At 61.4% G+C, this 24,633-nt stretch overlaps 1 long non-coding RNA gene across 2 annotated transcripts in view; it reads right to left on the reverse strand.

Moving 5' to 3' along the window:
• Window positions 1-2,113: 2,113 nt before the first annotated feature.
• The window catches only part of LOC309850918, a 41,360-nt gene continuing 18,840 nt past the window's right edge, over window positions 2,114-24,633 (reverse strand). The window contains exons 3-9 of one of the 2 annotated variants that reach the window (XR_014304515.1): window positions 16,316-16,631; window positions 15,740-15,871; window positions 10,145-10,198; window positions 9,492-9,638; window positions 7,315-8,453; window positions 6,131-6,984; window positions 2,114-5,985 (exon numbers count right to left, since the gene is read on the reverse strand). This is a non-coding gene — a long non-coding RNA (uncharacterized lncRNA). Of the gene's footprint in view, window positions 5,986-6,130; window positions 6,985-7,314; window positions 8,454-9,491; window positions 9,639-10,144; window positions 10,199-15,739; window positions 15,872-16,315; window positions 16,632-23,246; window positions 23,445-24,633 lie in introns of those variants that run through there. The other variant, XR_014304516.1, reaches the window with a different exon arrangement.

Here is a 24,633-nt window from a genome sequence, read left to right on the forward strand (position 1 = left end):
GGCCCCTAACTCCCCACTCACTTCCCCTTCCTCCTCCCTCAAGAGCATCACAGTCATGACCTTGCCTGTTCCTAAACCCTGTGTGAACAGGTTATGCGGCGGACACCCAACTTGGGGCCTGGGTCCTTCGGGCTACATTGTTTCTGGGAGGTTCACTGGCTGGTGGGTATCCCCCCGGGTGAGGTTTTATCACCAGGTTTGTTTGGCCTCTTGGACACCTCGCTGGCTTCCCATCTAGAGCTATGAAAACAACGGCGCCGTGCCCCATCTCCGGCGCAGGCACCTTGGCGTCCAGGCATGTCCCTCGGTGGATGTCCGGGAGTCGGGCAGGTGTACGCGCAGCTTCAGGAGATGCTGCTCAACGGTTTTGCAAAGGAAGACTGTTCCCGTGGTCCGCCTTCTTCACCGGCCCCGGGGGTCACCAGTCTACCCGTTTTAGGGGCCCTCCTGGGTTTCAGCGGTGTCTCCGTGTGCATTTCTCTGGTGGCAAGTAAGGCCCTTGGTGAAGAACTTGTTCAAGTCTCAACACCCGTCTTCCCACGAACCCCTCGGCAAGTCTGATCTCCAGAAACGTCTCCACCGGTTTTGTGCCTGCCTTTCCGCTCTCTGGATGGCGACGCTCGGTGAACAGGAGCCCTTCGTTTTAACATAACCCGTTTGTCCGTCACCTCCCTTACGGTTAGTGCCCTTTGTGTCATGAGAACTCTCCCGATGGTCTTCTGTATTATCTTCTAGAGGGCAGGACTGACTTCCACGGATGGTGTGAGGTAGGGGTCAAGCTTCTTGGGTTTTTCAGGCGGCGGTCCGCCTGACCCTGCGCCGCTGATGGCAAAGAGCATCCGTGCCAGCGCCTTGAAAGGGCCACCTTAGTCTGATGCGTCGTTTCCCTGTATATGCTGGGTTCTCTGCTCCGTCCACCGGTCTGTTGGGCTGGCTCTCTATTCACTGTTTCAACCTCTCTTGGTGGCCCTAACGTGCAGCCAGGGTTGAGAACCACAGATCTAGGACCTCGCAGTTTATGGCAACAGGTTTGAGTGTCAGTCTAAAGGCAAGTATGTAGATGCCCAACAAGGGATTTTCAGAGAAAAACGGATTAAATTCACAACGTGGGAAGAGCGATGCCAGAACCAGAGGGAGAGGTTCCGTGGCATGGGTGGGGAAACCGGGTAAGGGGCCGGAAGCCGAGATGCTCAGGTCAGGCCGTGCCGCTCCCCACCCCTTCCCTTCTGCCCTCCCCAGACCTCCAGATCCACCCAAGCCACAGTGCAAAACGCCAACAAAGGCCAGAAGAAAGTTTCCTGCCCGGGTCCCCAGCCACGGCTGCAGAAATCTGACCCCACTGGCAACCAGTTTATTCTCAAGTTGCCATGGCACTTCCTGTAATTAATGGCTAGGTTTTAATTAAACATTGATTAGCCACTAATTCGTCTCATGATTAGTCCTAGGGAGGAGACAGGACTGTCAGACCCCATAAAGGAGGCAGGAGAGAGAATGAAAGATTACGGCTTAGGTGGAGATGCTCTTCCTCCCACCCTCCAAGCCGAATGTTTTCTATGATTTTGGTCTTTTATAAACGATGCTTTCAATGTGAATTTTTCTAATCGGTTTGAGTCTGATGAAGTCCCAGGCGGTTGGTGCAAGGAAGATTGAAACCACTCGCCTTTTCATCAGACTTCAGCCTCTTACCGCAGCTAAAGAGCCTTTTCCCACTTAGAGAGGAATCAGTTTCTGTCTCCACAATGAAGTCATCCTGGGCTGAGGCCGTCCCCCTCCCACGTCCTTTGTGGGGTCCCAGACCTTGCCAAGGACTTCTGAGATGTGAGTGCAGCCGGGCTTCTCTCCCGGAGCGGATCCTGCAACGCCTGATGCCCCACGTCCCCCTCCGCTCACTCCCCGGCCCTCCGCCCTCCCCCAGAAAGAGAGGTTGGGCACCGCTCGGCGCCAGCTGCCTTGGAAGCCACCCGGTAGGAGTTCAGAACGCGGAGCATCTTCGCGGCAGACGGGGTGTGATGATGCCGGTTAATGAACCCTAGTGCCCTTTGTAAGTTTGGGTTTATGAACAACAATACAAAATTCCCAGAAAGCCCCGTGCTGAGCACAAAGCTCGGGAGAGAACAGAAGCATGGAAACTGCGAACCCGGGGAGGCCTCCAGGTCCGGGGGGAAGACGCCCAGCCCCGAGAAGGCAGGTCCTGACGAGCAGGACTCGCGAGCCTTCGAGAGCCTCGAACGCCCCAGCCTGGGTCAGGTAAGGCCTGAGAAAGACCTGGAAGCCGACAGAACGCTCACGCTGCTTTTCTTTCTTTCTTTTCTTTTTTTTTTTTTTTAAGATTTTATTTATTTATTTGACAGAGAGAGATCACAGGTAGGCAGAGAGGCAGGCTGAGAGAGAGGGGGAAGCAGGCTCCCCGCTAAGCAGAGAGCCTGATGCTGGGCTTGATCCCAGGACCCTGAGATCATGACTTGAGCCGAAGGCACAGAATCAATCCACTGAGCCTCCCAGGTGCCCCATGCTGCTTTTTTAAAATTATTATTGTAGTAAAATACACATAATATAAAATTGAGCATTTAACCGCGTACGAGCACACAGCTCTGTGGCTCCACATCGTGGCGCAGCCGCCACCACCATCCGCCCACGTCCTTGCGTCTCAGAGCAGAAACTCTGTGTCCATGAGACACCAACCACCTCCCGCCTCCCCCAGCCCGACACCCCCCGCCCACCTCCTGTCCCTACGAATCAGACGACTCCGGGGATCTCGCATCAGTGGGATCTTACGGGACGTGTCCTTCTGCGACTGGATTACTTCGATCCACAGAATAATCTCAAGGCGGCCCGCACTGTAGCCGGTGTCAGAAGCCACTTCCTCTTCAAGGCTGGGTAACACTCTGTGCGTGGCTGTTCCTGTGTTCATGCGGCCGTCAACAGACCCATAGCCGCTTCCACCGTCCGGCCGCCGTGCGGAAAGGTGGCACTTCTCCATCTAGCAAATGTTACCTGCGTCTTCAGGTGGAAGAGTGGGTGACACGGGACCCCGCAAGCCCCCCGGGCTCTGCTTCACTCTCCTGAATGGACAAGAATACCCAAGACCTGTGGCGGCTCCCGAGACACCATCCACGTTCTCACGCCTCCTCTTACCGAGTTTTCTCATTGTGTCCCGAGAGCTTCTGCCACACGAGCACGTGGGACATGTTCTGCCCAGACTTGGTCATCCTGCTGACACCTGCCGCGAGCTGGGGGAGGAGCCCTCTTCATCGGGAAGGGGGCCGGGGGCAGAGCCCAGAGGGAGGGCCTCGCAACCAGAAAGGGGGGTCGGAGCCCAGTCCTGCCCTGAGGCAGACAAGTCCTTGGGCCTCTCTTTGCTCAACTGTAAATTGGGCGCGACCCCAGGCCAGCTCTGGCGAAGCCACATGTGGGGCCGTGGGCCGCGAGCCAGGCCTGACGCGTGGCACCCGTGGGTTTCCTGGCTTTCGAGCCTGGGTCCCAGGAGCGGGACTCAGAGGGAGTGCTCGCTCTCTGGGAGGAGGAACCGGGCTGCGGCAGCACAAGAAGTGTCCTGAGCTGTCACCGGTGCCTCTCCAGGCACTTCTGTCTCCATGAAGCGCTGAGTAGCCACGGAAGGCAGATACGCACCTGGTGCCAAGCCTCACGAAAGCCCCTTTCCCGATGGTGGGACACGAATCCCCAAGATAGTTCTATTGTGCTCACTTCAAAAGTCAGGAAATTTGGGGCACAGAGCTGTCACGTACCGTGGCCAAGCTGAGCCTGAAGTCCCTGGCAGAGGCAGTGAGCGGGCCCCAGAGCAGGCGTCTGGGGGGCCGGCCCTGCCCACACCCCCACAGCATGCCAGCGAGACCAGATATCCGGTGCTGGCCAAAGAGGGAGGATTGGAAGGACGTGCTGTCACTTCCAGACTGAGGTGGCCGCGTCCTGATGGCCTGTCCCTATGTTGCCTCCACAGCCAGCTGAGTCCCTTCTGGGGACAAAGTCAGCTGGACATTGTGAGCAGAAATAAGCAGGCTGTGTGTTGAGTCCGTGGCGTCTGAGGACTGCCTGGCCAGCGGTCAGCAGGACTGACCGATACATCCTGCTCACAGTCAAGGCCACGCTCCCGGGGTGGCCTCCAGCCCTGCTAGGTGAGGATGAGGCATGGGTTTCAGAGGCAGGCTTCGGCCCTGACAGGGAGCACGGCCACGGCGCAGGCCGCGGTCATGCCCGCTCATCGTGGACGAGGCCAGCCCGTCGTCTAGCCTCACACTGGGCTCCGCAAAGGCTGCGCCAGGAACTGGCAGTCCAGAGAGAGACAGAACACAGCCTTTGGCCTTGGAAGCGGACAAGTTCAAGAGAGGGGGGTGAGGTGAGGTCCAGACATGCAGCGCAGAGGCTCAGGATTCCTGAGGGATTCCTCAGTTCAGTCTTAAAGGCGGACCAGCGGCAGAGACAGGGAGCGTCCGGACACACCAGGCAGAGGGCACCGGTGAGCAAAGACGCAGAGGCCCAAGGAGGCACGTGAGGGGCCCTTACTACGGGGCATGGCGGACCAGCAGACGGCAGGTGACAGGGACCCGCAGGCTGGGCTGGGCAGCCAGGACCACCAAGGGGCTGGGTGTGAGCAGAGGAGGGACCCCCGCCGGTTCCCACCCTAAATCTATCCCCTTAGCGGCAGCAGGGAGCATGGCTAGTGGCAGGGGGGACGGGGGGGTACCTGATGGTCCTATTGGCCACTGCAGTCCAGACAAGACGAAAGCACCCCGCGGCTAAGGGGTTGGCAGCCGGCAAAGGCCCGGCACCAGACGCCCAAAAGAAAAGAGGTCAGATCTAAGACTTGGCTTCAAAGTGTTGGCGCCGCAGCAGTATTTCCAGCCGAGGCCCAGAAATGAGGGGACGTTCGGAATCCAACTTCCTCTCAGAAAGAACCCAGACGAGGCCAAGGACAGTGTGCCATGACTGCACAGTTAGTGAGAACAAAAAAGCAGCCATTGTTACTGGAGACCACTAAGCACGCACCCTGAGCTCAGGGAGGAAAGGACCACTTCTAGCTGGAGACAACGGAAGGCTTCCCGGAGGAGGTGACATTTGAGTGGGGTTCTGAAGGATGTGTAGGAAGATTCCCAAGAGTGGAAATATCCAGGCACATGCCCCACACACAAGTCCTGGCCCAAGGGACGAGAAGCTCAGTGACCAGACACAGTGAGAGGGGACAGGACAGCCCCACCAGAAATGCACTCAGTCATTCAACAATCATGAATCGGCTGCCCAGGCCTGGGTTCAAGGCACTGAGACCACAAACTGAACTGAGCCGGTGGGTAACAAGGCTGAGCGTCGCCAGGGCAGGAGCAGATGGAAGGTGAAGCCAGAGGCAGAGAGGCCCCCGGCGGGCCGCTGCTGGAGACACCAGATGAGACGAGTGGCGGTCCAGCCGGGTCTGCCTGAGCTATTTTCCATCCAGCAGAAGCCCGCTGGGGTCCCGTGCGCCGTGTGTGGCTGACCGTCCCTCATCACCGTGCTGATTCTGGGGTGTGGCTCAGGCCGGGGGGGTGGGCTCTCTGATGGCCGGCCCGGGGCTCCCTGCCTCCCACTTCCCTCTGCATTCGCCTGCAGAAGTGCGCGGGTATTGACCGCCGCCCACGACTCATCGGACGCCGATCGGGGGATCAATGGGGTCAGGTCACAGGGCCGGCACCCCGACGGGACCTGGGCAGCGCGCTCCTTGCTGACTTGCATTTTAAGGATAAAGAGGCAGCTGTCCCTTTTGCCAGAAGGCATTTAAGGATTTTAATCTCTTCGCTGGGGGAGAAGAGGCGGGTCTCGGCCGTGGCACGGTTCGGCGCAGCTGCAGAGTGAAGCAGCCTCCTTCTGGGGTGAAGGTCATGGCTGGGACTCACTGCTGCTGGCCGCTCGCTGTGCAACGTGTCCAGCCGGCTCAGCAAACAGAACTGCTCTGGACATTCCCGATACCGTCAGTGCCGGCGAGGACTGAAGGCGGAGCTGTGGACAGAGCGAGGGCTGGGTGGGCAAGAGAGGCGCAGCCCCAGTTGCGCACACACCCCCCCCCCCCAGCTCCAGAGACCCACAGATGCTCCAGCCCCTGGGCACCACTCTGGTCCCTGGAGCCCCGGATACACGCACGCACCCCGTGATCTCGCCGTGCCGGCTGCAATCTGCTAGCGGCCGGAGGAGGCCAAGGCCCTGTCTTGTCTGCAAGGGACTCTTCCACTCAACGCTCCTTCCCCAGCAGCAAACAGCGCCTTGCAGACCAGAGCCTCGGCACACCCATGCATCCCAGGAGCTGGGGCAGAGGGCTCCAGACGTCCTCCTGGTGGGAAGGGTGAAGAGCAAAAGGTATTTCTCTCCGGGTGTCTGTGGCAGGACCCAGCGGCTCCCTGCGTGTTCACAGCCCTCTCAGCCTGGAGGGAAGGTGGGCAGCCTGTGGTGGGGCAGGTGGGGTCTCCCTGGGGCATGGTGCGGGGACCGAGGGCCAGCCCATGCCCATAGGCTGCCTTCCCCAGGCCAGCCCCGGAGCCGTGCCCTCCCAGCCACCCCCAGACCCCCAGGAGTAAAATGGACACTCGTGAACACATTTCCTGGTGCTTGGATCGCACTGGGCACCTGGAAACTGCTTCTGTCCCGGTGGCATCCAGAGAGCTGTTTCCCAGGATGCTGATGGGCTAGAGTGTGCCCTCTGCGTAGGGAAGAGGCCCGGCCCTGGTCACCAGCCCCAAAGAACACAAAAGGCTGACAGCCACACAGGTCAGAGACAGGGTCCAGATTCCCACTGTGGCCAAGGAGGAAGCCCACGGACCGCCTCGAGCCTCCAGAGAGCCAGGCCTCGGGCTTCCCCCGGGCACAGCACCAGCCCTTGAGGAGACACAGAGAACGTCGGCAAGAAGAGTCACCATGTCACCGCAGGTGCCTCTGAGTGCTGTGACAAGAAAACCAAATGCTGCGGTAGGAGGTAGCGGGCCAAGGGCAGAGACGCGTCAGCACCTGCAGGCGGACAGGAAGGAGAGCAGAGGACCGTGGGGCCGAGGCCTCTCCCCAACCCCTGGGTCAGCAGAGTCCCGGGAGCCTGGCCTGTGCACCTACACACACACGTGTACACAGAGAGGTGTGCACACCCACGTAAACACACACACACGTATATGTATGCACACAGAGATGTGCACATGCGTGTGTACACGCAGATACTAGACTCTTGTGCGTTGAGGTACATTCACACGGAGCCGTGTACATGCATGTGTATGCATGTGCGTCTACGCACACCAACACAGACAGACACGTGTGTACACACGTGCACATATACTTCTGCAGGGGTACCTTGTCCCGAGACCCGACACAACCCAGCTGCTCCCGGTCGCACCTCCCGGGGGGCCGATGCTGTGATGGCAATTATCGGCACCTTCCGGGCTGCCCAAAACCTTTGGGAAGACGCCTCGGGGCCTCACAAGTCCAGCGGAGCAGACGCTGGTGACAGTAAGGAAAACCTGGGGATCCGGGCCGCGTCGATTTCTTGTTTTGTTTTGCCCCACGTGGAGGTCATCTTACGGGCAGGGCAGGAAGGAATTATGTCCTCACCCCCCTCCAAGGAGACTCTGCTCTCATCCGGTGACACGAGCTTGGCGCAAGGCTTGGGGCCCCGGCCCCGCCGTGACCGGGGACCGGCGGCCTTGAGCAGCGGCCGCTCCTCCGACCCGTCCCTGCCGCCCCGGCAGACCGTTCGCGCCGATTCTGCGTCGTGTTGGCGGCTCCACACGCCTTCGTCAGGCACGCATCGGACCCCGGCGCTGACAGAGCCAGGCTGCTGGGACGATCAGGCCCGACACAGAGGGGTCAGGGGTGGTGCGGGGCCGCCAGGCAGAAGGCCGGGCAGCCGGCGGGCCCTGGCAGATGGGCACAGGCTGGAGTCGCCAGGGCAGACAGAAGGTTCCGGGAGACGCCCTCCACCCCAGCCTGCCTCCCCAGGCCGCACCAAGCCTGTTCTCGGCTAATGAGCCCTCATTAACATGTTGACGGGGATGTGCGCTGTTTTTATTTGGAAACTGTACCGTCTTGGTTGTTGCTTTTGTTGGATTCACGGGGCCCAGGTTGGACCCTCTCCTCCTTCCTGGCCTCCTGTCCCCAACCAGGACTCTGAGCCTGATCACCTCCCGGGGCCACGTGCTAGCTGCGTCCACGGCTCTTCTCCAGACCGTCAGGGGCTCCCGGCTGCGCATCCGGACTTCCAAGCCCAGCCTGCTTCCCTCCAGGCAACTTGTTGATCCTGGCACCTGCCTCTGGCTTCACCACTCTTGGGCTGGGACGTTAGGGAAGGAGGGTCCTCAGAGACCATTTGGATGAACTGAGGGCCAAGGCACCAGAACCAAGGTAAAACCCAGAGCCTGGACCGGCTCAGAACACTCTCGGGTACCGAGCGCCTCACTGAAACATCCAGGTGTTCTGCGGGGAGCAGGAGGCACCTGGAGTCATCCGGAGAAAAATACCTTTTTCCCAAGTTCTATGGCAATTCAGGAGCAAGCTTAGATACAGACGTCATGATAAGTGGGAGAAGGACTGTGCCCTCGGGTAGGGGATCCTCTCTGGGACCACCATTAGCTCGCACAGCCTGCTGCCAATGTGCTTCTCCAGCTCTGCCTCCACCTCCTCAAACCCTGTCCGGCCTCCCTGCTAACCTCACACACTCAGAGTTCTGCCCCCGTGCTCCCGCACCCCTGCACAGCCCTCCTCTCCCCGTGCTCCCGCACCCCTGCACAGCCCTCCTCTCCCCATGCTTCCGCACCCCTGCACAGCCCTCCTCTCCCCGTGCTCCCGCACCCCTGCACAGCCCTCCTCTCCCCATGCTTCCGCACCCCTGCACAGCCCTCCTCTCCCCGTGCTCCCGCACCCCTGCACAGCCCTCCTCTCCCCGTGCTCCCGCACCCCTGCACAGCCCTCCTCTCCCCGTGCTTCTGCACCCCTGCACAGCCCTCCTCTCCCTCTTCCAGACCCAGCGCCTGAGTCAGCTTCTCCCACTAATGCTGCATAACAAAATTCCCCCAAAGTCAGTGGCTTACAAAAGAGTCTGCCATCATTCCGACATGTCTGCAGACACATCTCCTTTCTGCTGGTTAAAAACGGGCTCAGCAGGCCAGCCCTGTCTCAGGATGGCTATCGCCTGAGCTTGACTCCGGGCTGTGGGCTTGGCCCAGGTCTGCTCCCCAGGTATCTCTCCAACGTCCAGGCTGGCGGGGCCCTGCTCCGGGCATATGCACCGGAGCACAGGATCCAAGCACACACTCTGCTTGTGCTTTGTCCACTGTCATCCCACTGACCAGCACAGGCCACTTGATCTCCCTTGGCATTGATGGGGAAAGGAAATGACCTTTCTTTCTCTGCCCACAGTGGGAGAGAGGCTATGAATATTTGCTAAAGAGCAACCCAAACCATCTCCCCTGTCTAAGTGCCACTTTCCACAAAGCCTCCCAGGCTTTCCTGACCACCCAGCCCTCCTCGCCCACCTTGGAACCTCCTGCTTCATGACAGCCTCCTCTGGTCCTGGCTCAGGAGGTGACGTGCGTCCTGTGGCCTCATCTGGATTGCAAACACCCTGCATTTGAAGCACCTCCCGAGGTCACATTTGCCCTCCACAGCCCGTAGCATAGTTCCTGGAACACAAGAGGTCCTCAGTAAATAAGTGAATGTGAGTTGTGCCTCTGACTCAAAGGTGACTCCACAACCATAAGGCTTTCTTCAAGTTACGTGCAGAAGGGCCAGGTTCGTGGGCGCCAGGCTCCACAAGGGAAGGAGCCTCCCCTGCCTGCTGGGATGGCTTTGACCTGCTGGCCCCACCTCTAGGCTCCCAAGGTCAGGGACAAGGAACTAGGATCTTTCTTCAGCAGCCAAAGATGACCGCAACAAGATGTTCCCTCCCTACAGACTCCTCCGGCCCGGGTACAATTGCTAACCATCCCCACACAGCTTTTCTACCATGGCAGCAACCCACGCTCTCTAAAAGGGATAAACCACCAAAACTACGAAGTCCAATTAACACCCAGGAATGGGATGAATACGCAGTTCTTCTGCTGATGGAAATGTGGCTTCACATCTCCCTGTGTGGGCAACCCTCTCACTGGCTCCACACAGTTGTGGGACACTGAATTGTCAGACTCACCCTGGCTGTGGGTGCTGGAGTTCTGGGAGCTGGAACCAGGAAAAGGAAGCCATTCTATAAGAGTTAAAGCAAATCAGTGAAATACTTGAAGGTCTTGTTAACACACAGTGGTCACCAAGGAAACATTTGTTGGATGGATGGATGGATGGATGGATATATGGATACATGGACCTCAGAGGTCAGATGGATGAATGGGTGGGTGGATGGATGGGTAGATGGTTGGATATATGGATACATGGACCTCAGAGGTCAGATGGATGGATGGATGAATGGATGGATGGATGGGTGGATGGTTGGATATATGGATACATGGACCTCAGAGGTCAGATGGATGGATGGGTGGATGGATGGGTGGATGGTTGGATGGTTGGATATATGGATATATGGACCTCAGAGGTCAGATGGATGGATGGGTGGATGGATGGGTGGATGGTTGGATATAGGGATACATGGACCTCAGAGGTCAGATGGATGGATGGGTGGATGGATGGGTGGATGGTGGATGGTTGGATATATGGATATATGGACCTCAGAGGTCAGATGGATGGATGGGTGGATGGATGGGTGGATGGTTGGATATATGGATATATGGACCTCAGAGGTCAGATGGTTGGATGGGTGGATGGATGGATGGGTGGATGGTTGGATATAGGGATACATGGACCTCAAGAGGTCAGATGGATGGATGGGTGGATGGTTGGGTGGGTACGTAGACGAGGCATTGCCTCTATTGTACTATGATGACAGGCACCTGGCATAACCAACCATCCTAGCTGGCCCAGCATCCCAGAGAGGTTTCCGAGATGCAGAAATCTCAGGACAGTTCCAGGCAAGTCAGGGTAAGTTGGTTGCCTTCCATGAAAAACAAAATCCATCAGGTCCTTCAGTGTAGCTTTCCTGTGCCTGGCCTTGGGGAGAGAGGCAGAAATCAGAGCCATTAAAGTGGGAGGTAGACCACCCCACCTGCACACAATCTTCCCAGGCAGGAAGAAAGGACCAGTTCCTGGAGGAACAGACCATTCCATCAGGGTGACTCTTGCTGATGGCACCAGCTCGCTGCTCCTGAGGAGAAACAGTGGAAACCCCTGGAAGCCAGGGAAGCAGGCTCTCATGGGCTTCTTAACTGCTAAGAGCAGCTGTGCTGGGAGAGAGCAGGCTTGTTTCTGGAAGAGCGGAAAAGCAGAGAACTAGGGATTGCCTCCAAATCTGAGGCTTCTGCCCAGCGCCCTCAGAGGTCAGTTGGCCAGAACCCAATGTTTATAGCAATGCAGGCTGACATCCTTAAACACATGTCCAACCACCGGAAGATGGGGGCTTGTGGTGCATTTGCACGCAGGAATTCTACCTGGCACTGAAAAGAAATGAACCACGTTTCGCATGCGTGAAGCTCAGAAAAAACAACGATGAATTAAAAAAAATAAAAATAAAAATAAAGGTGCAGAAAAAAATACAGGGTGACTCTATTCAACTGAAGTCAGAAATATACAAGTAAATCCTACGCCATTTGGAGTAGGCACAGAGCAGTTAGAACCACAAAGAAAAGCGAGTGAATGAACAATTCAAAACACAGGACAGAGTTCCCCTTCTGGGGACAGGGGATAAAACCGGAAGGGGCGGGGGGCTGGAGGCCAGGACCCCCGCCTGTGCCTCGGGGCCGGTGATGGGCCCACAGACACACAGTGCCTATTTATTATTTACACCTCGATGTCTATGCATATTTCATGACGCAAGCCAGGAACCGAAAGGAAAGGCAAGACGCTAACATGGGTAGACAGGGAGTGAAGGGAAGGTGAACCAGGCAGGGAAGAGCTGCCGACGTGATCTCCCAGCCAGGGGGGCACCCCCAGCCCGCCGATGGGGGTGCCTCCCAGCCCCACACGATGCTTTGTCCTCCTGTCTCGCAGAGGGGGCCATCTCTGAGTCTGACGTCCCACCAGAGCATGGCATGGGCCAACCCATCTGCCTCCGGCCCGGGGCTCCCAAGGTGTGACCCTGGGGCTCTCCCTAGGGCTGAACTGGGCTGGCCAGGGGTGCCGGCCTGGCTGCTGGTGGGACGTGTCCATGGGGGCACCGGCCAACTCAGCCTGGCGGGACCTGGCCTGGCCCCACCTTCCCTCCTTCCTCATTCCCACCCACAAGCCTCAGAATGGGGGTCCCTGCTGCTCTCCCTCCACTTGGGTGCATTGGGGACGGAGGAGCCGAAACCCAAGGCCCTCAGGGGTCACGCCTTTCTCTGCCAGGGGCATGCAGAAATGCCATCCTGTCCCCTTTGGCCCTACCCTAATTCGTGCCCCTCTCCATCTGCCCCAGGACGGACGCCCTAGAAGCCCACTCGGCACCCACATGCACGCGGCAGGAGAACGCCATGGGCCAGTCTTCTCTCTCCCTCTGGCTGGACAGACCCTCCTGACGGGTGCTTTATGGGACCCCCTGGAGGCTGGTCCTGGGAGCTGGGCTGTGCATCCCGCCTGGGGAGGCCCCTCCCCACTCCCCAAGAAACCAAGATCCTGCCTGTCCGGCTCTGCCTCCCTGTGATGCTGGGCTGAGCTCTCCAGGACACCCCCAGAGCCCCCGGCGCCCTGCTCCTCCGCACCCACCCTGGGGTCTAGCCGCTCCGCTGCACTGCAACGGACCCAACTCCGGCACGTGCGTTCGGTTTTACCGAGCACTGCGCGAAAATGCTGTGAAATCAGGTCCTGGCACCAATATCACGCTCTGCCCATCCGTCTGCTTTTATGCCCGGGGGAAGGAGAGGAACCGGGGCAGGCGGGGGCAGGGCGGGGGGAGCCTGGGGCCGTGGCTGGAGTTTCCGGTCCAGGGAATGGGGGAGGGAGGCGGAGGCGCAGAGGGAGGCCACGTGTGGTCCAGCCGCGCGGGGTGGAGGGTGGGGGCAGAGAGCGCGTGTGAAAGAACGGGGCTCTCGGACTCCGGCCCGGCCGGTGCACCTTTGGGCCTGGGCCTGCTGGTCTCGCTAATGCCACCAGCAGAGAGCGGCTTCTCTGGGGCCCGAGAAGGAGGGAAAGGGGAGAAGGGAGAGGAGGAAGGCGGGAGGAGGAGCGGGGGAGAGTGATCGAAGAGGGAGAGGGAAGACTGGAGGGGGAGCAGGAGGGAAGGGGGAAGGGGCGGGGAGGGAGGGGGAAGGGGGAGGGGAAGGAGGGGAGGAACCACCCACGGGCCAAGGCCAGACCCTTTCCCCCTGACAGCTGTTCTGAAGGGGTCCACGGGTCCCAGAAGCCCAGGCAGCCTCCCCTCCCTCACCAGCTCCACTCCGGGGCCTCTGGGCTGTGAAACCCTCCAGCACGAGTCTTCCCACACCACCCCCAGCCCCGGCCGAGCGCACGGGTGCGCAGGAGAACGGGGCACATGCGGCCCCAGCCACGCTCCTCCCACCCCTCGTCCCTCGTCCCTCGTCCCACGGCAGGGCTTCCTCCCCGCTGGCTCCCGCCGGCTGGGCTGGCACCGGACTCGGCCCACGCGGGGGCCGCCCTGCGCGTTGGAGGCGTTGGAGGCGTTGGAGGCGGTCAGTCCTGCTCCGCCAGGGGCAAGCAGCGGAGGGACTCGCCACAGCTCCCTCGGCCTGTCAGGGGTCGGGGTCGAAGGGAGACTCCTCCATGCCAGAGGCTCCTCCTGGCCGCCCCCCAGGAGGCCTGATGGGGGGCTCGTCAGGACAGGAGCGCAGGGATAGGAGCTGGCGGCCCAGCGGGTCAGGCTGCAGAGCTCAGCGGCCGGCGGGGCTCCGGGGTCACTGGGAGGAGAGCGAGACCCCGGCACCGCCGGCCGCGTGCTGCCCACCTCGCAGAGAGGGCGTCCCCTCCAGGAGAGGGTATCGGGCAGCTGGGATGCGGCCATCTCCAGCTGACCACCCCCCCCAACGGGTGTCGCTTATTTTAAGTAAGCACAACTCTGGCCAGCACGACCATCTGCATTGTTTGTCTGACTCAAAGGGAGAAAAAAGAAGCCGGTCGAGGCGGGAGGCGGGTGCCGGGAGTGGAAACCGGCCGAGCCCCACCCGGAGCTCAGGACCGGCCGCTGCCTTGCCCTAAATTTAACCAGCTGGAGATCTTTTTTAAGTCCCATCCTACTGAACCTTTTGAAATAAAGATTTGCCTTTTAATGGGAGATGTGCATTTCATTGTGCAGCGCGAGCTGAGCCGACGCCTGGCTTCGACTGCAAACCCAGGGAAGCTCCCGCGTGGGCACCCCCAGCGCTGCCCCTGGGCTGAGGGGCCGGTTCCCAGCCGGTGGGCACACAGGCTTCCTGGAAGCCAGCAGGGGACAAAGAGAGCCAACCGCGACGGAAAGGTGCCCGCCAAGAAAATAAATAAGACGCTCTTGCTCCTGCGGGACAGGCCCCGCGATCACGGGAGCCCACGGCACCGACCCAGGCCGGACTCCCAACCCTCCCCTGTGTCTCGGGCCTGAGAGCGGGGCCCTCCTCGTGGGCTGTGTGCGACGTGCAGCTGGACAGCCACAGACTGCGGCCCCACAGGAAACAGGAAACGTGCTCTCCGTGGGGACAGCGTGTCACCAAAGCCCATGGAGGGAGAGGTCGCAAGCACACAAGAAACACTCACTGCATTCGACTCCATGAGCTTGTGCGAGAGGCCAGCTGTGGGGAGCAGAGCCCGGCCCTCCCCGACCTCATGATCTCCGCGGAGATCCCCAACAGAAAGGGGGACCCAGTGCGGGGCAACTCCAGGCCCAGATGACACAGGGCAGAGGTGCAGAGAAGGGAAAGGAATGTAGGGCTAAGAGCCCCCGGGCCCTCCTGGCCGGCTCCTGCCTGGGACGGGGCCGCGGGCTCCCCACCCCACCACAACGCCGTGACGGTGTCAGGATAGGAGCCAAACCCCCAAAGCCTTCTTCCCCAAGGCGGCGAACGGGTCTCTCATTAACCACTGGCCATCTGTTTTCTGAGCTAGCTTGCCTGCCTGACTTCCCTCGTCCTTTTGCCAAAAGAGCAAACTTCACCATTTTTATCTCAACGGCCATGCGAGCCAGCAGCCGGGCCACGGATCGGCTGAGTTAGCGTCCTTTGTTCTGCGTCTGTACGTACGTACGACCTGGATGTGGCCGCGCCTGCCTGGCCCTGCAGGGGGGTGACAAGAGCCAGCCCTGCTGCCCCAGGTCCAGGGGCCACATCTGCCCCCCACTCCCTAGGCCCAGCTCAGTGGGACCAGGACGCGCCGTCCGCGTGAGCCGGGATGTCAGCCCACTGAACGCGAGCTGGAGGAAAGCCCGTCCATCCCTTGGACACGAGTTTATGGGTCAGGCCATCATGGCTCCCCCAGGGCCGAGACAAAATGTAGACAAATTCAGGCTGCAATGTCGTCCACACCCACACGCTGTCCCCAACAGTGGGACGATGCTGTCACCCGTCTGCCGGTCCCGCCGTCCCCCAGGGTTTGTGGAGAAGGCAGGCGAAGGGGGAGGAGCCGGCCTCTGGCTGTCCACCGGACTCCTAACTCCCACCCATGGCCTCGCCTCCTCTCTCCCTGCTTGGAACTCCCAGGACGGCCCTAACGTGCCAGGAGAAAGCGGGGCTCCGTGAGCGCATCACAGGAGACAGAGCCCTCCGGGCTGATGACAACTTACCCCCCAACAATGTACTGATCGTTCCTGGAGCTTCCTGCCTCCTGAGTGTGACGGGCGCAGGGGCAGGTGGACTCTGCCCACAGAATCCATCCTCCGTCCATTCAAAGACAAGGGAGCCACGGAGCCACGGTCCTGAGGAAGCAGAGACGCTGTTTCGCTTTGCCGCAGGGGCCCGCACACGTGGAGGCGGGCACAGCCCTGCTGGCATCCCGGTGTTGGGGCTCCATGGGCTGCCGTCCACAGGGCGGCCAGCGTGCGGTTTCATCAGAGGCTCGCCCGGGGAAGGAGCCACTTCCTAGCTCCCGCTGGCTGTCGGCGCAACTCCCTTCCTTGCGGTCACAGTCCCTCACGTCCTGCGGGCTGTTGGCTGGAGCAGCCAGCAGCACCCGGCGGCCCCCCACAAACCCTGCTCTCCCAGCCCCACGCCTCCGCCCGACCGCCCGTCCGGGAGCAGGGTCCTCCTGAGCGTCCTCGTGGCCTCTGAGCTCTGGGAGGCTGCGGGCGGGACGGTCAGGAGGACGGGCTCCAGGGCCCCCTGGACACCCACGCCCTGGGGCTCTCGGAGGAGACGCTCACCTGCTTCACCCCTTCCTGCCCCCAGCAGGGCTCTAGGGACAGACCCCGGGGGCGGTGACAAGTTCTTTGGCTTCAGGTGGCCCCATGGGCTCCAGAGGCCCCACATCACGGGCCCAGTGGCTCCCTCTCAGCCACCAGCACCCCACGAAGTGTAGGTGGGACGTGAAGATTCCTGATGAGCCCAGAGAAGCCGGAGGGTGGCCCCTGGGCCACTCCAAACCCGTCTTCTGTCTTGGGGCTTTTCCGCTAGGCCTCAGGGACCTAGAGCTGCAGCTCCATGAGAGAGCAGGGAGCAAGACGGCAGTCGGGAAAAATCCTATGAAAAAGGACACATTTCAATAAAAGGTGTTAAAAGATAAAGCAGAGATACACTTTTAAACATTTCTCACTTGTTTTCCTAAAGGTCTCCACAACGGGCTTGTAGAAGAGAGGACGGTGCGCTTTAGAAAGGTGATTTTGATTATCTCCTGAATAGCACCCTGGCCCCCCGCAGCCCACCCCCATTTATGGAGGTGGCTTTTCCAGCCCCCACTGGCGGCCCATCCGCCAGGGCAGTGACCGGGGGACCCGGCTTCACAGGCGGGCGACCCGGACATGCGCGGAGCCGCCCGGCCTCCTCAGGCTCATCACGCTTACCCGACGCTGGCCCCTTCGGTTCAGGGGCTGCAGAGCTTCTGTTCCCAGCAGAGGCAAAGGAACCAAAGGAATATTTGCAAAAAGCTGAGTTTAGTAAATATTTTATACCCGCTAATGCGATGGCTCAAAATGATGCGCAGGCTTGGCCCAGGGGTGGGGAGCACATGCCACGAAACGTGAAGAGGGTCCCCAGGGGGTCCCCGCTAGTGGCGAGCTAAACTCGCCCCCCCCAATTCTCAGTGTGCCGGCGAGGACTCACTCACCCCAGATACCCGCTGTGTCCCCTCGATGGCCTTCAGACACTGGCTTGGCTTCCAGGAGAGGCTAAAAGGAACAAAACATGAAGTCCTGGGGCCCGGGGCCCTTCCTAAGAAGGGGAACGTTCCCTGAGTTCCCTGAGTTAACGTGGCTCTCAAAGTGGGGTCCCTGGAGCAAAGGCCAGATGAAATGTGGAATCTTGGGCCGCACCCAAGACACCACGGAGTGAGGTGCTCTGGGCACAGGACCCCACGACTGGGCTGACCAATCCCTCCAGGAGACTCAGACACAAGAGCAGCGCCGGGCGCTGGGGGAGGGGGGCTAGCGGGTCCCGGGTGAGAGTGGTGGGGGCTCCCAGCTGGCGGCCGCCATGGCTGCTGCATGGCTACGAGTGTATTTCATAGCTGGGGGGGGGGGGCACATGCACCCCCCATCCCCAGCAGAGGGGGTTTGGGAAGGAGCCAAGGGATTGTGGCCACTCAGAGCTGGGTGGCACCGAAACTGCTAATCTGGGAGCCCCCACTGCCCTTCCCCACGGCCGGGGGCCTGGAATCTTGGGTGGGGCCGGGCATGTGGGGACTAAGCAGAAAGGCAGGAGCCCCGCTACAGTCGGAGGGAAGGAGAGAGCCGAGTCGACCCCCCAGCGGCCTGCCAGGGCACCTACACTGGGCTGTGTCCCTTCTGTGACACTGTCCTTGGCCTGACCCTTCAGGCAGAAGTCACTTTCCTCAGCAGGAAGCAGGAGCGGCCAGAGGCGGGGGAGGTGGGAGAGGCAGGGGGTCTGCAGCAGAGGGACAGCAGCCCAGCAAGAAGCCTCCACACGCCCCACCTGGCCCCAGGCCCCCCTGCCCATGGGCCCCATCTCAGGGGGCTCCGCCACGCCCCCCCAGGACTCCGAGCTGGTGCGTCCCCGAGGGAGGGGCCTTCCTTGCCGACGGAGGCTTCCCTCCCAGGCAGGTCGGAGGAAAGCCCAGAGGAGGGAGCCTGAGGCCCAAGGCTAACAGGGAGCTGGGGAAAGGGCCTGACCCCATGGTGCGTCCCTCCCTGGAGGCTTCACACCACAAAGTTCCTCTATCAGCTAGATGAGTCCGTTGGTGCCAGTGGAAGAGAGAAGCTCTCCTGGGCCTGGTGAGAAGGGGGCGGGTGGTGGGTGTTCTGCTTCCTTCTGGAGGGCCCTGAGGAGAGGGGACATGGCCTGGGGGAGGGCAGGGATGATGTTAGGAATAGCAGGACCCCAGGAGGGACGCGGAGTTGAGGGGGAGGGCAGGGTGCAGCGGGGGGAGGGGAGGGCTGGCACAGACGCCAGCAGATGTCTCAGGTGCCGCCGTGGGGTGCCGTAGGAGGTGCCCCGACTCTCCCTCCTGAGGATCAGCGGCCAAAGCCATTAGCCATGAAAATGAAATGGAAGAGAAGGGCCTGGTCAGCAATCAAGAGCAGGTTAAGCAGGTCGGGCGGGAGAGGAGCCAGCAGAGGACGCCAGGGTCCAGCCATGGATGTCTCAGAATCTCTCCTGCCCCCACCGGGGCCTGCTCTCACCACCACAGTCGGGCTCAGAGTGGCCCAAGAGAACCGTGGGGGCTCCCAGGGGCGGCTGTGCGGACAGCACCAAGGGAAGGCGGTCCCCAGGGGGCTGGGGGTCCCCAGGGGTCGCTGCAGCAGCACAGGGGGTGGGAGTCCAGGGGGCATGGCCCAGAGGACATGGGAGGCCCAGGGCAGGGGAGGAGCGGAGGAATCAGGCTCAGAAAGGCAGGGCCAGGTCACTGCAAGGGCCGGTGAGCCCGCCTTCCCATCTGAACTCGCCCCCTGTGCCTGAGACTCAGAACGTGCGAGAGGTGTGCAGGAGCCTGCTCCGGGGGCAGTCCCACCGTCGCCGAGAGCGGTAGCCCCCACCAGGGCAGGGGTGGAACCCCCATCCCGCACTTCCACTCCCGCAGGTTCGAGGACACGAGTGCTATATGGCCTCAAGCAGGCCACTGGACCTCTCTGGGCCCCCTCAGAGGCATCTACGAAATCAGTGATGTAGACGGAGGGCTCGTGCAAAGCCCGGCCATAGCGCCGACGCGGCCGGCCTGGCCAAGGGTGCACAGTCTGTTCACAGGGAACAGCGACGACCCTCCTGAGCCAGTGAGAGCCCCTCCTGGATTACTAGGTCTCGGCAAAAAACACATGTCCCATGAAGGAGAGGCAGAGGGCAACCACGCTGGGGCAGCGGACACGCCTCCATCTCTCCATCGCTGACCCGGGGTCCTGGTCCCCTTTCCCCAGGCCCCTCCAAGATCTGGGCAGCACCTGCAGGTCTCCGTCCCATGAGGCATGGACCTGGGTCAGGGGCCAGCCCCCTGCAAGGACTTTACGGAAGCTCTGGGCCACTCTGTCCTCACCTTGAAACAGGAACGGGAACAGCAGAAGAGCCCAGGGAAGGGCGGAGTCCCTGTGTGCCTCAGTTTCCCCCGTGTGCAGCGCAAGGCAGCGTGGAGTCGGCCTTCCCCTGAGAAGGAGCCTGGCGCTTCCAGGATACCAACAAGGAGCTTCGCCGCCATCTGTGGACCCCAAGGAAGGACCCAGATAACAGACCTGCACCAGGACACGGGCTCCAGCAGGACCTGGGCTGAGACTGGAACCCGCGGGACACTCGGTGCCGCCCTGCGCGGGGACAACGCACGTCTCTGCGGAGGGGTCCATGCAAAGAACAACGCAACAGGTGTTCAAGTGAAAGTCTGCGCACACACACGTTCACAGCCCCATGCTTGACAGGAGCGGAAAGGCAGAAGCAGTCCAGATAGGCGTCGAGGCGCAAAAAAAGATGCGAAATGTGGCCCGGCCACACGGTGGACTGTTCCTCAGCCATGCAAAGGCACGGACTCGGACACGTCCTGCAACACGGATGGGCCCGGAGAACACGGCGCCCCGAGGGCAGAACCACACCACACGCTGGACGATTCCATCCACCTGAAACGGCCCGGGCGGGCGGCTCCAGAGGCAGAGGGAAGGCTGGTGGCCGCCAGGGGTGGCCGCTGAGGCCACTCCAGAAGTAGACAGGGGGGGTGCTGGCAGACACAGCCAGGCACGAGAGGCCGCGGACTTTACCATGGTTTGTCTAATGTACGCGGGTTCCACCCCAACGAAATGAAATGAAGACCACAATGCGGTAAGAAAGCGGGCTCCGGCTGGGTGCAGGACGGGGGTCTCAAGGCTACCATCGGGGAATGGTCCCAGCGACCCCACGAAGCACAGATGTTACTGCCTCTCTTTCACACGTAAAGGAATCGAAGCCCAGAGAGGGTGAGCGACCTGTCCCAGGCCACCCACCACTAAGGGATGTAGTAGGATTTGCTCCAGGAGAGATGAGTTGGGGGAGGAGCCTAGGGAAGACGGTGGCGGGACATGGGCAAGGGACGGAGGGCGACCTCCAGCGGCTGAAGCGTGGGACGGAGGGCGACCTCCAGCGGCTGAAGTGTGGGACGGAGGGCGACCTCCAGCGGCTGAAGCGTGGGACGGAGGGCGACCTCCAGCGGCTGAAGCGTGGGACGGAGGGCGACCTCCAGCGGCTGAAGCGTGGGCGGAGGGCGACCTCCAGCGGCTGAAGCGTGGGCGGAGGGCGACCTCCAGCGGCTGAAGCGTGGGACGGAGGGCGACCTCCAGCGGCTGAAGCGTGGGACGGAGGGCGACCTCCAGCGGCTGAAGCGTGGGACGGAGGGCGACCTCCAGCGGCTGAAGCGTGGGCGGAGAGCGACCTCCAGCGGCTGAAGCGTGGGACGGAGGGCGACCTCCGGCGGCTGAAGCGTGGGACGGAGGGCGACCTCCAGCGGCTGAAGCGTGGGACGGAGGGCGACCTCCAGCGGCTGAAGTGTGGGCGGAGAGCGACCTACAGCGGCGGCCGGGCCCTGAGCCCGCACTGGGGCAGACACCGGGATCACACTCTACCCGGCGTCCTGGGGACCTTCTGGAAGGTGACCTGGAGCCTGTCACACCCCCTCCTCCACCCTGACACCCCCATGCCCCGACTCGGTCCCTTCCCTTCTGCCTGGAGCAGGGGAATGGCCCCCCTGGACAGACCTGCCCCCGGGACCAGGAAACCCCCAGCACCCAGTCCACACCAAGCTCTGTGGGGACAGCCATGCGTGGCACTCTGTCAGCAAAGGTTTTGCTTTGTAACTGGTCAGAAAGAAAGGAAGGAAGGAAGGGAGGAAGAAAAAGAAAAAGGTGTTTTCTAGCGTCATTAGCAACAGAAGAACACATAGGATCAATTCTCCCAACCCCCTCAGGCCTAGGACGCAGCCATGGCGCCCCGCACAGGGGTCTGAGGACTGACATCACAGGGGGTGACCCCACAGCCTCCCTGGGATGCCCAGAGTGCTCACGCCCCCCACAGTGGAGCGGACCACCCCCCACCTCCTGCCCTAGACTTCCTCTGCCCACCTGCCTGCCCTTGTCCCACCCTGAAGCCTGCATGGGCTCAGCCACCCTGTCCTCTGTGAAGCAGGGCTGACCCCCCACCAGGGTGATCCTCCCTCCCCAGTGGACCCCTCGTCCACGGTAGTGGGCTGACTGTTGACGACAAGGGAGTGCTTGTCGTCTGCCTGTGCCAGGAGCCCCCGGGCTTCACCTAGTGCCAGGTGCTCTACCTGGGCACCCCCGGCCCTCGGGAAATGCTCGGGAATCCCTCCAGCTCTGTGAGCTCTGGCCCGGTGCCGGCTGCGGGGGAGGGGGCTACAAGACCCCTGAGCAGCCCCAGGCAGGAACACCCAGCCCAGAGCTCTGGGACAGAAGGGACCCTGCAGAACACAAGCAGGCCTGGGCCTCCTCCCAATTCAGCCCCAGGTGGACAAGCAAAGCCCCACCAGGGGCCTGGAGCAGATGGGGCAGGCTCCGGAGCCCTGCCCGGCCCACCATCTGTCCTGAGAGTCGGCCCATCTGCCCGGGCAGCCCCCCCTCCCAGCCCACCATCTGCCGGCCTGCTGGGCCCTCCTCCTGCCTCCTCCAGGGCCCTCGGGAAGCGAGGGGGCAGGAGCCAGAGCCCGGACCTGGCTGCCTCGGCCCGACCCCATCTGGCACCCCTGAGGGGAAGGGGACAGCAAGATCCCAGCCAGGGCAGGGCAGCCTCCCTGGAGGCTGCTCCATGGCTGGGGGTGACAGGAGAAGGACAGGAGGGCCTCGCCCCTGGAGGAGGCAGCAGCCACACCCCTCCTCTTCCCGCAAGGCCTGGCGTCCCTGCTAAAAAGGCCTTGACTGGCCCCTTGTCCAGGCCTTCCCTGCCCACCCGGCTTGCCCACTCCACCCCTGCCCGGCAGCTCCTCCAGGGTCCTTGGAAGCTGGCCAGCCCCTCCCCCTCCCTGAGAAAGGAGAAGAGAAATCTCCCCCAGACCTCCGAGGACAGGCTGGTGACGGCGGACCGGACTGGAAAGCCCTGCTCTGCCTCTAAGGCCCGGCAGCCAGGCCCCCGTGTCGGCGACCCCAAATCCCACTGCGGCTCACTCCCGAGGAGCCCAGTGCCAAGAGGGCCAGGCCTGCCTTTGGCGGGTCACCTTGGGTGCGGGGCCTCACGGGCCCTAGGGGGCAGTGGCTGAGTCGTGGTGACAAACGCACCCAAGAGGTCATGCAATGCGGCCTCGGACCCTCCCTCTGGCTTTGGGCCCTTTGCTCATGAAACCCCCTGGCTCCCCACGTCCTCCCTGGATCCCCTCACAATGTGACATGATCACTCGGCCACAGAAGAAATGTGGGGCGCGTGAGATCTATCTGGTGAGGGGGGAGGGACAGAAGGGCCGGCAGGGATAAGGCAGGGCACGGCGGCCTACCAGAGCCTCTGGCTTCTTCCTGGAGGGTCAGACAGGGAAGCAGGTCCACGGTGCAGCCCAGCAGGGGGTCAGTCCCTCTGTCTCGTCCCACAGCACCCCCCACTCCCCATCCTGCCCTCAGAGCCCCAGGATGGCCCCCAGCAGGGAAGGGGGCGAGGGGCTGGAACACAGGAGCCCCCAGCTGCCCCTGCAGCCCCCTCCCTCCCCAGGACCAAGCAGCCGATCGGGACGTGCCCCACCTTCCATCCATCAAGACCGCCAAGCGGGACCCCAGGAAGAGCTTCCTTTTGCCACGGGGGTGGGGGTGATGCCTGAGCTAGACCCAGAGAGATTGAAGAGGCCCAGCGATCACACAATGTGTGGACCTTGTTGGGAACCCAGTTTAAACAAACCAGCGGCAAAAAGATACTTCCGAGGCCATCTAAGACGTCAGTTACAGTTACAGACAAGGCATTAGCCCATAGGGAGGAATTCCTGCTGATTTTGATACTGTGTTACCAGAGCTGTAATTATGTCACGGAGGATGCCTTCCCAGTGACCCGCCACTCACCAGGCCCCCTGGAGCCAGGGACCCCCCTTCCTGCCGTCCACCACACTAGTCCACCCCCCGCCATTTCCACCCGGGGCAGGAAGCTGGAACCCCAGGTGCACCCACCAGCTGGCCTCCTCACTCCGCGACAGCCACCTGCCCTCCCGGCCTCAGCTGGCTGGCCAACAGACACCGGTTCTCCTTGTAGGAGCAGGCGGAGGAGACCCCCGGCAGCAGGGCTCTGCGGCTGTCACCATGGCCGGCACAAGCGTGCTGGGGTTGGGAACTGCACCAGCAAACTCACATCCACGCACCCTGGGGGGCACGGGGGACTCTGTCCTCCCTTGGCCCCAGGGCCTGGACAGGAGCAGCGGGCCTTGGAGCCAAGCGGGTTCAAAGTGGGGGAGGCCCCAGCAGCACAGAGAGTGAAGCGGCAGATCGGTGGCTGGACGGCGCCACCTGGTGTCCGTCTCGGAGACTACAAGGCCCGGGGACCTTTTTGTTCCTGATCTGTGGTTTTCCCGTGAGGGAGCAGGGCTCCGTGACTATCAGAACGCACTGCCCTCTCATCGGATTCTGCTTAGATATGGCTACTTATCAGAGGGCCCAACCCCGGCACTTCAAACAAGACAGGACAATAAACCCTCCGACAGTCCCCAGGGAGCCTCCTGCATGCCAGCCCCCGGGTCACCAGCCGCCCCAGGGAGTCGCCCTTCCTCCTGTTCCTGGTGTGCCACCTCCGAGCGGGGAGAATCAGAAATTCCCGGCCAACGACGGACAGATCAAGGCTAAAGTAAAGACTATTGGTTAAAACATGCTAAATACATAAATATGTAGGAAAAGAGAAAACAAAATCTCCCTAGAAATCCCCTGGACGTAACAGGCCCCCACCTCTACTTTGGAAAGTGTTCGTGGAAAGAAGCGAATTAAGGCTCTTCCTTGTTGAGCGGCGTCCCAGGGTAATCTGCAAGGCCAGCGGAAGGGGACAGTTCGGTTTGATTAACGGGAGGATTCTAGCTCCTGGCGGCAGATAGATGATGCCATTCGGAAATCGCCATTTTGCAAGCTCTCGTGACCTAGTTATTTCTGGCAACGGC

This window comes from Mustela nivalis, assembly GCF_964662115.1.
Source record: "Mustela nivalis genome assembly, chromosome: 17".
Lineage (NCBI taxonomy): Eukaryota > Metazoa > Chordata > Mammalia > Carnivora > Mustelidae > Mustela > Mustela nivalis.